We start from the raw sequence: 9,520 nt of genomic DNA, 5'->3' as shown, positions 1-9,520 counted from the left end.
GGCGCTTGGGGCTTTCATGTCACACAGGCCAGGGGTGAACCCCCAGCTTGTTCACTTACCTGCTGTGCAACACTGAGCAAGCTGGTTGACTTCCTGAGACTCAAGCACCCTCTTCAGCTAAAGGAATGAGAGAATCATGCCTACTGAATTGTGGGGCCAGGACGAGAAGAGCCAGTTCTTATAAAGCACTTAGTAGCTCACGGGGCCCTTCTTCAGGGCTCAACAAATGTAAGCCATGTTGGGAGTATCAGGAGGTATGAGATGGGCATGTGTTGGGGTAAAAAGCTGGTAGGATGAAGGATGAGGGTGGAGGGGCAGTCTGCACACAGATTCTCAGAACCTCCAGGCAGCCTGGGTGGTGGAGGCTCCTTTCTCCACTGCCTGAACTATTGGGCCACAATTCTGTCCTGTGGTCTCCCAGTGGGTGTGCCCCTCACCTGGCCCCACCCCCACACCCTGCCCCGCCCTTCCACTCGTGGCTGTGCCTCACCTCAAGCTACGCTGCCAATGCTGTAGCCCACCAGCCCCTGGAACACCACAAAGTGAGAGAAGAAGTACAGGTTAAAGCTGTTGACGAGGACTCTCATCTCAGGGAGCCAAAGATGACCACACCAGCAGCGACAGCAGAAAGGAGGAGTGGCCGCCCAGCTTGAGGGAGTGGAAAGGAGGCTGGGCCAAGCGCGTGGACCTCCATGGCACCCAGGGCCAGGTCCATGGGCCTCCCGAGTACCCCTACCCTCGCCTCCCTCAGCTTGAGACTCCTCAGCGCTGAATGCCTAAGAGGAGGCAGGGCCACCCTAGGGACCCGAAGAAACTCAGGGAGACTCACATGTCACTTATGAACCAGAAGATGAGCGATGTTATCAGGAGGCCTGCCAGGAACATGGTTGGCACGCTTTCCATGTGGAGTTCCTCCTACACCAAGTCAAAATGGCGGTTATATGCAGGGATTGGCCACGGGTCTCCACCCAGGGTGGGCCTTTAGTCAGAAGGGGCCTGGGACAGGGATAGGTAACTGTGTGTAGCATGCCTCATCTCTGTGATCTCTGCCCCCCCGTCCTGCATTTGGCAGACTCCGGAAGTTAGGCTTGGAGAGAGGCACCAGAGACACAGGCCAAGGTAGTGGGCAGGGTAGGTGGAGAGGTTGCTGAGTAAAGGCTGGCATTGCTGAAGACCCTTTCGCAGATACAGATCCTGGGCCTCAGCTTAGAGATTCAAGTTGGGCAGGTCTGTGCTGTGAAGGGCCCAGGCTGCAGCTTAAGCTAAGAAACACTATAAGAGGTATCTGATCAAAGCTGCTTCTCTCCCCAACTCCTCACCTTCTGTGAGTTCCGAGGGCAGAGTCACAACTACAGAAGCAATTCCCTGGACAGAAGGCAAACCCTGCCATCTACCTTTTGCCCCATCCCTAAGTCCACTCTAGCTTCGTGGCTAAGACAGGTGAGGCCAGGGCTGGTCAGCAGAAATCCTAAGTTTCCGTCCTGGCCTTGCCTCTGCACAGTGACCTTGTGCCAGTTGCTTCCCTTCCCTGAGCCTCAGTTTCCCTACCTGTTCGGTGAAGGTCAAGGCACGTCTCTGGGCCTGTGGGATAGCTAAAGACAACTCAGGAGTCTCCAGTAACCAAATCTGGGACAACTTTAGCAACGCCTCATTATCAATGATCGCTTCTTGCTTTCAGGATAGATCCACCCATCGTGGCATGACTGTGTGTAGCTGAGGCCAAATAGGATGATAGGATAAGAATCCGGATCCCAAGTGACAGGCAAGTACACGAGGTACATCAGGAAACTGCCATTGGGTTCTCAGGGTAGGGTCAGATTAAGCTGGTCCGCCTGATAGGTTGGGGCCCACTGCCAGTATCCAGCTGGTGTTGCAATAGGGCTTTTGGCAGTGAACACGAAGATGTCAGCGAAGATGAAGAAGGCTGACAGGATGTTGGGGATGAAGGTGAGGGCCACCAGCCTCTGCTGGAATGTACCACACTTCCCCACCACATTCAGGATATTGGCAAACTTTGTCATCCTGTTTGGCTTCCATGGCCCTCAGCCTGCATAACTCCATCTCCAGAGATCAAGAACAAGGGTGCATGCCTTCTTCATGCTGGATTGAGTTATTAGAAGGATGCTGGGATTTGAGCTCTCCCTTCAAGCTGTTTTCGCTTGCTATCTGCTCACTGCTCAAAGAAAGGGTGCAGCTCAATCTATTGACACCAGACATCAGGGGCCGGAATGGGAGCCACTGACTAGAGGTTGGCCTCTCTGGCTTGGGACAATTTGGAATCCAACCTTGATGTTCTCCGTAGTTTCTTCCTTTGCTTCTGAAGTTTCTTAGTGAATATGATTTGTCCCTCATTGGCCCACCCATCCCTGTTTTTTAATGTTTTAGAAAACACTAAGCTGCTGTTGTCATGACTAAGTTCAGAGGCTTCTCCTGCACCTTCCCCACAATCAAAACTTCGTTTACACGCACTCCAAGGCATCACCAGTCCTTCCAAACACACACGAACAAATAAAAACCAAACAAAAGAAAATCTGGATCAGGCAAAGACAGGGACTGAGGCGAGGTGGGAGGCTGGAAGCCTTGGCCACGGAGGTGGGGAGCCAGGGCTGGTCCAATGAGGCACCGAAATAGTAGGGTGACATGTAGCAGCATAGAGCCAAACCAGAGACAGTTAAAGGGGTGGAGTAGGTAGCCATATTGACTGTAAGGATATGACCTTGGAATGGCAGCAAGGAGGGTAGGGGGATTAAGCTTAAAACTCTCTTTGGACCCAAAACTCTCAGCAGGGATGTAGAGGTCCTGGGTTGGGGCACCCCTTGGCTACTAGCAGAAGCAGAAGCAAGCCTGCTCTGAAGGAAAATGTCTCCAAGTTAAGCCTTTGAGACCCTTAATGATTAAGATCATTAGAGCTCAGAGCTCAGAACAAAGGTTATCAAACGCATGAGAAGGCCAGCCATTCTAAGAGTCAACAGAAACAAGAAACAACAGATTTAGACTATGAACTCATAATTTTATATAGATATAGATGTATAGATAGTGTGTATATCTATTTTCTAGCTCTGTCCACTGAGATGGCCTAAAAGCAATAACGCATTGATAGCAATGATCACACCTAGTACTCAGATCTTGGTTTCTAAATAAAAGAGCCAGGGTTCTTTGGAGAAGCGGTTGATTCCAAGGCTGGAGCAGGGAAAGTGCAAGATGAGTATGGAATGTCTTGTGGTGCCAGAAGCAAGGACGTACCCCCAAAATGATTGGGGACATTTCAAAAGGACACAGGAGCCAAATAGGAGTCTCCAGTAACCAAATCTGGGACAACTTTAGCAACAAAATAAATAGATTATAGTAATAGATTATAGTAGTAGATTATAACCCATAGAACAAATATACCTGAGTCTGTGCTGATATAAATAAATAACTTAGTAAACAGGAAAAAGACAGATCTTTCTCACTGTAAAATTCTAATTAATATATAGAGAAAGAATGATGGAAATAGAAAAATCACCATTTGGCAAACATCACATTAAAATTGTTACAGCCAAAAATCATTGATGGATATTAAAATTAGATGAAAATATGAGAAACTTATTTGCACAGTCTCAAAGTAACTCCCCCCAAAATACTTATCAATTACAATGAAGGTACCACTTCAATCAAATGATGAAAGTTAAATTCACTGGTAATGGGACATGTTGACATCATATACTGCTTGATGATATCATCTACTGTGAAGGGCACATCATCACTTCTGAGGTACCCTTGCCAAAAATGCATAATGTTAATACAATCATGAGAAAACTCCAAACAAACTTAGGGACATTCTGCAAAATAATGGGCTAGTACTTTTCAAAAGTTTCAAAGCATGAATGATGAAGCCTGAGGGACTTTTTCAGATTGGAGGAGACTGAGAAGACACAACAACTAAATGCAGTGTGGGATCCTGGACCAGATTCCAGACCAGGAAAAGAATATCAGTTGATTTGGACAGTTTGCCAAATTCAAGCAAGATCTGTAAATTAATTAGTAGTATTGCATCGATGTTAATTTTCTGGCTTAGATAATTGTACTACGGTTAAGTGAGATGCTAACGGTGGGGAAAGCTGGGTGAAAGATAATGGGAATTCTATGTACAGTAGTTCTTCTCCCCTGCTCCTCATCCGTGGTTTCAGCTCTCTGCAGTCAAACACCGTTCGAAATTATAAAAAATTCCAGAAATAAACAATTCATAAGCTTTACGTTCCACATCATTCTGAGCAGCACGATGCAATCTCCTGCTGTTCTGCTCCGCCCTGCCTGGGACATGGATCATCCCTTTGTCCTGCATATCCATTGGTCTCTTAGTAGCTGTTTTGGTTACGGAACCGACTGGTATCACAGTTCTTGTGCAAAATTACTGTTTCAAAGAGACGTCACTCCCATGTTCATTGAAGCATTACTTATCATAGCCGAGATATGGAAACAACCTAAGTGTCCAACAATGGATGAATGCATAAAGAAAATGTGAGATATATATGTATATGTATATGTATATGTATATGTATATGTATATGTATATGTATATGTATATGTATATATATTCAGCAAATATATTCTCCTAGTTGTGGCTTTTATATATATATTCTGTATATATATACCAGAATATTATTCTGTCATGAGAAAGAAGGAAATCCTGCCATTTATGACAACAGGAATGGAACTTGAGAGTATTTTGCTGAGTTAAATAAGCCAGACAGAGAAAGACAAATACTGCATGGTATCACTTATATGTGGAATTTTTTTTTTTTTTTAAGTCCAACTCATAGAAACAGAAAGTAGAAAAGCAGTTTCCAGGGAGTGGGGAGTGGGGGGAAATAGGGAGATGTTGGAAAAAGGGTGCATACTTTTAGCTGTGAGATGAATAAGTTCTGAGGTGTAAATCATGGTGGCTATAGTTGATAACACTGTATTATATAATCAAAATTTTCTATGAGAGTAGAACTTAAATGTCTCCACTAATAATAATAATAATAATAATAATAATAATAATAATAATAAATATGTGAGGTGGTAGATGTGTTCATTAACTAGATGAGCACCATCCTTTCGTCATGTACATGTACATCAAAGCCCCACAATGAACACTTTAAATTTCTTACAATTTTATTATGCCAATTATACTCCAATAAAGATAAAATTTTTAAATGGTTAAAATAATTAATTTTAAGTATATTTTAATACAATAAAAATGATTTAAACATATGTGCAAGACTTGTGTGCGAAATAATTATAAAACCTACAGAAACATGTTAAGGAAGAAAAACAGAGAGATATCTCACGATCATGAATAAAAGTTGTCAATTCTTCTCCATATTGATCTGTAGATTCAGTACAACTCCAGTCAAAATCCAAAAGATATTTGTTGTGACATGTGTCAAGAAGATTCTAAAATTAATATGAAAGAACTAAGCCCCCAAGACAATTCTGAAGAATAACGAGGAATGATATGTCTTGCCAAATATAGAAATCTATTCTAAAGTTCCAGTCATTACAGAAAAGGCAGTGTCAATGAAGGAACAGTTAAACAGGAAGTGCAGAAATAGACCCACACTAAGTTTTGATGTATGAGAGGAAGAGAGAGACAGTAGCATGACAGATTGGTAAATTAAAAAAAAAAAATTAATCATTGGGTTCTTGTCTCACACTGGAAACAGAAATTCCAGAAATTTTAAGAACAAAAGTTTTAGTAGAAATAATAGGGAATATATTTCTGACTTTCAGATGAGGATTTCTTAATCAGAACACAAAGCCTATGCTGTTTTATGTTAGCCATAAAATTTAAAAATTATAAATTTGACTAAAAAATGAAAATCTGAAAGAAAAAAAAGCCACAACTAGGAGAATATATTTGCTGAACATATTACTGAAAAAAGAAATTAGAATCAAGACTGGCCACTGCTGGCTTTGAAGATGGAAAGGGACCATGAGCCAAGGAATGCAAGCGACCTCTAGAAGGTGGAAAAGCCAGATAAATGAATTCTCCCTTTTAGCTTCCAGAAAGGAACGCAGCCCGACTGACACCTTGATTTTAGCCCAGTGAGACCCATTTTGGACTTCTGACTTCCAGAACTGTAAGGTAATCAATTTTTGTTGCACAAAGCCACTAAGTTTGTCTTAATTTGTTTCAACAGCAACAGGAAATTAACTCAGTGTATATATGTGTAAGGATGGAGGCGGGTAGAGGAGGATAAAAGGGATTTCCCAGGGAGGAGGGAGGAAACCTTTACTGTCCCCACAGAGACTTGGCTTTCAGTCCTGGAGCCAGCAGTACCCCGCTTCCCCTGCAGGGTCCCCTTCAGTGTCCCCCACAAGCATCGCCTGAATACCCGCAGGAGTCTGACAATCTGCAAGGCCCTGGAGCACTTGCTCCCTCTACTGATCCCAAAGACCCCTTGTCAGGTGGACGGGCTCTAGGCAGTCAGTTCTCAATGTACGAAAGAGGAAACTGAGGCCTGGAAAAGGGAGCTTTAGCCAAGAGCAGTATTCCATCTAAAGGTAGAAAATGGCCAGATACCACACTTGAAAACTCGTGCTTCCCATGAGGACAGCCTGCTCCTGCCACAAACTCCCCACAGCCAAACAGGTCCTGACAGACACCTGTCCACATCTGAGCTAAGAATGCCGCCCAACGATCGCCAGGTATCATCACAATTGCCACCTTCCACACCCTCTCCATCCATCCTCCGGGAGACAGGACCACAAGCCAAAGCCAGGGCCCACCTGATCACAACCCAGGCACAGCCAGATCTTTGGGAGCTCATTCTCTGCCATGGGTTTGCTAGTAGTGCACAACCACGGGGTGAGGCGTTAAAGTGCAGGGTGTTGGCAACAGAGAGAAATAATCCCTATCTCTCAATAGAAATGAAAATGATGGCTTACATCCTTCAACCTGAATAAGACAGAGGGGAGACAGTTCAAAGGTCAACAGACCATAGGGCCCAAGGATGGTGGTGCAGACTGACCATGATGTCCTCCCCCATTTCCCCTATTTACATGCTGAAGTCCTAGCCCCAGTGTGAAACTATTTGGAGATGGGCCTTTGGGAGCTACTTAGGGTTAGTTGAGGTCCTGAGGGTGGGCCTTCATGATGGGATCAGCGGCCTTATAAGGAGAGAAAGGGACCTCTCTGCCTCCACCTGCATGCACTGAGGCAAGGCCATGGGAGGCACAGCAAGAAGGTGGCTGGCTGTGAGCCAAGAAGAGGACTCTCATCAGAACCTGCCCCTGCTGCTACCCCGACCTTGGACCTCCAGCCTCTGTAATTATGAGAAAATAAATTTCTGTGGTGAGCGACTCAGTGTATAGAACTTTGCTGTTGTAACCTGGGCCGACGAAGGCACGTGGGAATGAGGGAGCAAATGAGCCGGAAGGCTGGGATGCTGTGCTCAGAGAATGGGATGTCCGAGTCAGAGACGCCTTCATTTATCCACTCAGGTGTCAGACGTTTTTGAGATTTTAGAGGTGGAGATGAATATTCTCAAGCCGAAGGCAGGAGCCGGAGTGGAAGGGACGACTATGAACCACGTAGTTTTAGATGAATGAGACTGTGTGAGCTGGAGGGCAGGAGGTGGGAGCAAGGACGAGATAGGCTGCTATAGAAGGAGATTTTTCCAAGTGGGAAGGGCTGAAATAGTTGAGCGGCAGCCACGGGGAGCAAAGAGGCTCTCACCCCCGCTTCCTGGATGCATGACCAGAGAAAGAAAGGGCTAAGGACACGGGCTCCTGCTGGGTTTGGAGCAGTTCCAGAGACATAGGTTTGAGACCGTGGGTGGAAGGAGGTGGGGTGGGGGCCAGGTCAACAGGGCTGGAGTCAGAGGGGACAGTGTCAAAGTAGAGGAGTTGGCTGGGGAAGTGCGGGGGTGCCTCTGGCTTGCGACACTGATATAGTGAACACAAGATGCACAGTACAGTGGTCAGTCTCAGGGGTCTCTCAGAGGAGGGTAAGCACTGGGCCTAGTGGCCAGGGGACTTGTCCTGGGTAGAGCCAAAGGAAACCCTGAAGCTAAGCTATGTGCCCAGGACACAGGCCAGGGGAACAACCAACCAAAGGGTCTTGATCTCCAAACTTGCTCAGATCCCGCCTCTCCACAGTTGCGCTGCCATCGATCACCCCATTTCATCACTGGGATGTTGTGAGGAATGACTGAGGTCATAAATGTTTGCAGTTAATTTCGTCGTTGTAATGAGGCCCAATCTGGTTTCTCTGCTTCTACTTTTGCCTTCTTCCAACACATTTTTCAAAAAGGGTAAATTTAAAACTACAAACCTTATCGGGTCTCTCCTTTGCAAAATGAAAAAAGGAAACCAGAGGCTTTTCTTGCCCTCAGAACAAAGTCTAGAATTAAGGACATGGCCTTACAAGCCCCACGTAGTTCTGGTTCCTCAGACTCCCAGAAATCTTTGCAACCGCAGAAGCTGCCCATTCCATCTTCACTTGTAAAGTGCAGCTGCATCTCCTGCCTGCCTTCTCTTCATCTGGCCTGCAGTTCCCTCCCTGGGTGTCCAACCTCAGAGGGGTCTTTCGGGCCTGTCATGTGGAGTCATTTGCTTTGTTTAAAACCACAGTGTCCTCTCCTCCTCATCCATGGCATCCTTCCAAGGTTCTGGAAGCAGTTTCACAGCTGCAGATAAACTGTCCACTTCTGAGTCCAGCATGTTCTCAAAGGCAGGGCAAGGCACATGGGCCCTCCCTGACAGATAAGTGGGTAAGTGGGTCAGCAGATAAGGCAAAGCCCAGGGCTTTATGAGTAAGGGTCACCATTGAGGACTCGCTGCCCAGTGTATGACAGTTACTTAGAAATGGGGTGTGGCCCTCTTCTCCCATCTCCTTGGACCTTGAGGGCAGAGACTGCTGGAATCCTTTGCCTTTCACCCTCGCCAAGATCAAAATCCTCGAAGATTAGTGTAAAAAGACCTACAAAGTCATCCTTTTGAAAATGGGAAGCCCGAGGCCCAGAGTAGGAGGGCTCCAGCCCCCAAAGCCTGAGATGCAGGTCCAGCACTAGCCTCCACAAAGCTAACCGCAACACGAGTCATGGGTCCACTGCTAACACGTCCCCTGAATCGGGGCTGTTTTGTGCTCGCCAACACCCTAGGGAGAACAGCCACCGCCCAGCCCAAGCTGGCCACTGCTCCTCAGGGGACAGTCAGGGTCAGGCCTGCACATCTTCTCAGAGGTCCCAGGGTCTCAGCTGCTGCTCTCCCATCAGCGACCACTAAAAGACCAACATTTTACCCATTGTCCAGAACCAGCTACAGGGCACTATGTAATACATACAGAGAAAAATCTTTCTCCCCAGGGGTCCACAATCCCTGAAGAATGAATCTCTAAGGACCTGCCAGGAGACAATAGGTGATTCTTTGCATTATGCTCGTGGCATCAAGTCTCTTCCCAGGATCATGTTTATTGTGCATCAAAGGTATGCAAGTGTCCACACCTGAGAGGAAGTTGCCTTCAGCTTTGCAATGGCTGATTCCTCACTCT

Source organism: Pteropus alecto, unplaced genomic scaffold, assembly GCF_000325575.1.
Source record: "Pteropus alecto unplaced genomic scaffold, ASM32557v1 scaffold354, whole genome shotgun sequence".
In the NCBI taxonomy this organism is placed as follows: Eukaryota; Metazoa; Chordata; class Mammalia; order Chiroptera; family Pteropodidae; genus Pteropus; species Pteropus alecto.
This window is presented reverse-complemented; position numbering follows the sequence as displayed.